A 4,734-nucleotide genomic window follows, 5' to 3' on the forward strand; every position below is an offset into this window, starting at 1 on the left:
CCTAAAATCGTAGTGTCCTGGAACCGTAGTCTGCTCTTATTGCATTCGCTGCAGTGCACAGCGAGATTTCCTTCTCGTATGTTTCTCTTGCGCAGATTATCATAATTATTGTTGTGTTCTCGGAGTCGGTCGTTAAGTCATCACATGACACTGCCACCACCCCACAGTACCTTGTCGCCCTTATCCAGCGCCACATGGCGGCAATTACAGACAGGCTGCTTTATTTCACCCCACCGTCTCTCATGCTTTCATCCCACCTTTCCTCCTGATTGTAACACCTGTGGCGTGCCCAAATCCACACTTTTCCATTACCTTTGGGAATGTCCTTCCCCAAAGGCAGTATCCCCCATCCCCAATCCCACCCATTCTTCCTGGGAGGCTGCTTTACGGACCGCTCAGCCCGCCGGCCAGAAATGGCTAGTGGATCGGGCTTTACGTGAAGCACTAGCCCGTGGACTCCTGGACCAGTAGGGGACCACCCTGGAAGATTTTTTTTTTTTTGTGTGTGTAATAAAGTTGTTTCCATCCATCCATCCACGTGGTGTACCACAGGTCTCAGTAAGCTTGCAAAGCTTTGACAGCTTTTCCGGGGCTGAAAACAATACTCTCAACTTCACTTTTTTGCCTATTCGTTTCGAATTGTGGGAGATGCTGTGCAAATAGGTTAAGTCGTTTTTAGAAATGCTTACTTTCTACCATGGATCCACTTACGTAACTTGGAATAACGAAATATATTTGCAAAGCCAAGGTGTATGCATAGGGTCCTGCTTGGCACCCATCCTCAGTGACATTTTTTAGGCCATCTTGACAACATGTTGATGTGTCACCTGGCAGAGTTCAACGCCGTAAAAGTGTTTAGATATGTAGATGATTATTTAATTTTTTTTTGATGATAGCAATGATTCTTTCCAGGCAGATGTAATGCAAGCATTGTTAGTCTTTCAGAGATTGTCGAACCACTCGAGTTAACGCATGAGCTGCCGACTAACGACACAATCCGGTTCCTAGATTTAAGTATCACATGTACGAGAGATCATATCTGCTGGACATACGATCCACAAGGCAAAAAAAGTGTCCTCCCGTTCAACTCGGCACATTCTAAACTAGTAAAACGTTCCATTATTAAACTGTGTTTGACAAATGCTTTGCAAAAATCCTGTCCATATACCATGGAGCGCAGTTTCTGTCAACAGACTGCAAGGTTGAAAGAAAGTGGTTATCCGGAGCAGATCATCATCTCGGTGGCTGAACGAATCTACACGGTAGTTAAGAGTAAATGCAAGGGAAGTGTGAAAGCTTCGGCTGAGAGTCAACAAAAACGAAACCTGGTTGTAGTACCCTATATGCACAGCATCTCCCACAATTTGAAACGAATAGGCAAAAAAATTACCGACGATTACGTTACTTCCTAATGCGAAATTTGAGCGCAGCAAAAAGCTGTTTCACCTTTTCGATAGATTGAGGCAAAGAAATCGAGCAACACATGTATGCGCTATCACAGAGTTTTTTTTTTTTTTATTTTTCACACGTATTCCTTTAACAAAGATTCCACTAACAGTTCTTGACAGTCATGAAGGAAGCTTTGTGGTCGGAGAAATAGACTGATATATGTTCGACTTGGTACACCAATGCTTGATTCTCAAAGACGAGATCTATACAAGTGCCTCGCGAGGTTGTCACCGCCGTGGGACGCGTTACGAGCGAGAGGAACGGGATGTTCTCCCGCATAAGTGTTAGGAAATTGCTGTTTGTATTTATGTCAACATTAAAGTCCCCCACTACTAACATCGGTGTGGATCGATGGACGGTTAATGCGAGTTGCAGGAAGTGCACGAGGTCTTTCGTGAGTGCGGTAGGGGCGAAGTAGGCAGCTACTACCAGCAAGCCGTTGGGCAACTTTGCGGCGCACAGTTCGCCAAGTTCATGTGACGTGCCAAACATTTCGACTGGTATTGCAGAGAGACCTGTGCGCAAGTAGATAGCGACTCCCGCCGCTCTGTTGTGGTCTCTGCGAGCACCACAGCAGTATAGGAAATCTATGATTTCGAGAGGCTCTTCGGGATCCATCCAGGTTTCAGCAAAGCAAAGTACAGAGGAATGGCGCAGAATGTGATCGTGGTGTACGTCCTTGGCATGTGCGGCAAGGGAGCGTACGTTAAGAATGTGGTTGTGAATGATGAATCAAGTGCTGCCAGCGAATGACGCGTCCATTGGCTGTCTGCGTGTGTTACTGATGTGTGGTTAACATGTTAAGCTTCGCCTGTAAGAGTGGAACGCGACAGCGTCTTGCAACGCTGCCAGGGAGTTCACAGAACGCCATCGCCAATTCGGCTGTACGCTTTGCTGGACGGTAAATTTATTTTTTGAGGAAAGGAAATGTATCTCGCTCGCATATCTGGGTGGACACCTGCACCTCGCCGTAAGGGAAAGGGGGAAGATGGGAGTGAACGAAGACGCCGTATTAGCTACACGCGCCTTTGTTCATTCCAAACCATTCAGCTGGCATTACGGAGTGGCTAGCGTGCTCGTATCGCACTCCGGAGACCCTGGTTCGATTCCCCAACTCGACCAATTTCGTTCTCGGTTTTATAGATTTATGCGGTCTAACTAGAAAGGTTAATTAGGCTATTTCATATTTACATTATTGCATTTCTATCCATCGTGTTCTGTCATTAACCTGTCAATTGTTGGAACTGTCTAGGATGTTCGACACAACGTATATGAAACGAGCAACGTCTTACTGAGTGAGGAAGTGCGTGGTGGTGGAGGGAACGCGGCTTCGTACTTATCTGTTTTTTTTTTCAGCAGCGTCTCCTTCCGCGGACGCTGTTGTCGCTGCGGCGCGCGTCTTTCTTTTCTTTTCTTCTGACCTCTTCATTCTCCTCTATATTAATTAGGCTAATTGATTAATTAAGCAATTAACTAAACTCAGTCCAACTTAGTTGCAGCATCACTATACGATCCCTTTGATTGGTTGCATGGTTACTAGCCAAAGTACAATTGGCCCCATTTGAAATTCGCGCACTGTGACGTCACGAGCATTTCGACCAATTGAAAAGCGTGACGTTGGGGGCGGAGCTGGTTACGAGGCCGACGCCGACGCCGACGCCGACGACGACGCGAAACCCAGGAACGGACGCCAAAGAGCTGCGCTCTAAAATTGAAGTTGAGAGTATTTTCAGCCCCGGAAAAGCTGTCAAAGCTTTGCAAGCTTACTGAGACGTGTGGTACACCACGTGTGCAGTGCTCCAAAAAACACCGGTCTCCGTTTGTACCTTGACCAAAGGTGTGGTGTATCAGATTCCGTTAAGCTGCGGGAAAGTCTATGTAGGACAAACGGGCCGATGCCTTAACGACCGACTCCGAGAACACAACAATAATTATGATAATCTGCGCAAGAGAAACATACGAGAAGGAAATCTAGCTGTGCACTGCAGCGAATGCAATAAGTGCAGACAACGGTTCCAGGACACTACGATTTTAGGTAGAAGCAGCGATCAGACCACGAGAGAGATTATCGAGGCAAAAGCCATCCAACAGAGAGGGTACATGTGCGTCAGCGCTGTGTCCTTGGTGCTCCTGGATAAAGAACTTGGATTCTTGCAGGCCGCAGGCGCGCGCCCGTAAATTTCGACACTCTTTAAATAATAGGTTTTATGCTGTTTTAGTTAATGTGTTTTTATACCGTTTCAGTCCTGTTTGTTGTCAATTTGTTTTCTTTTACTTTTTGTGACAACGGGAGCCCATATACAGCTTCACCCTGCTTTTGCATTTCGGTATCATAGTTTTTTAATTAGTTTTTTCCATTGTTGTTCCTTCACCGTTGTTGATCATGACACCCTTTAGTTGGTTTAAGCGGCACGTGTCTTTCAGTGTTTTCCATTCAGGTTTTTTCTGGGTTTTTATCTAGAGTATCAGTGATTTTAGATGGCACATGTAGTAGGACGTTTTGACATCTTCTGAGTCACATGTTAAAAATGTTTGCATAAAAGTCACTTATTTTTCCAATACAGCTCAGTTGAAAGTCAGCGCTGTGTTTCGTTCAATTTTCTGTCCGTCCGTGTTTCGTGTGCGCTGCAAACACCTACAGCATGAAAAACCAACTAACCCAAGAAAAGACGATTCTGACCTTACAGGAAGCAGCCACCCTCACCCAAAATTACGCACGGACCATCGGACTGTCTTGCTCCCCAGAGAAGTACGAACTCCTCCTCATCCGTCCTAAGAACCACCGCTTTCCCCGCTCCCCCATTGCCATTGAACTGAATGGTGACCCGGTACCTGAGGTTGGCACCCTCCCTGTATTGGGCCTGCACTTCCAGAACGATGGCAAAAACACCACCACTCTGAAGAAACTCAAGCACCTCATCCGCAGGGTTTCGGGACATCATAGAGGCATGAAGGAGCGTGACCTATGTCGCCTCATTCATGCCTTTGTCCTCAGCCGTGTGCTGTACACTACCCCATACTTACAACTATCCAAACATGACATAAACGCTTTGGATGATTTGATTCGCAAGGCATTCAAAGTAGCACTTCAATTTCCCCTCAACACACCCACAGACAGATTACTAGGCTTGGGCCTCCACAACACGATCGGGGAACTGGTGGAGGCCCACCGACAGGCCCAATGCATCAGGCTCACAAAAACCTCCACAGGTCGGTATATCCTGGACTCCCTCGGAATCAGAATACCTGCCAACGACCCAACGCTCCTCGCCATCCCACGATCCC

This window comes from Amblyomma mixtum, chromosome 6 (genome assembly GCF_055824585.1).
Source record: "Amblyomma mixtum isolate Tamu chromosome 6, ASM5582458v1, whole genome shotgun sequence".
NCBI classification, from domain to species: domain Eukaryota; kingdom Metazoa; phylum Arthropoda; class Arachnida; order Ixodida; family Ixodidae; genus Amblyomma; species Amblyomma mixtum.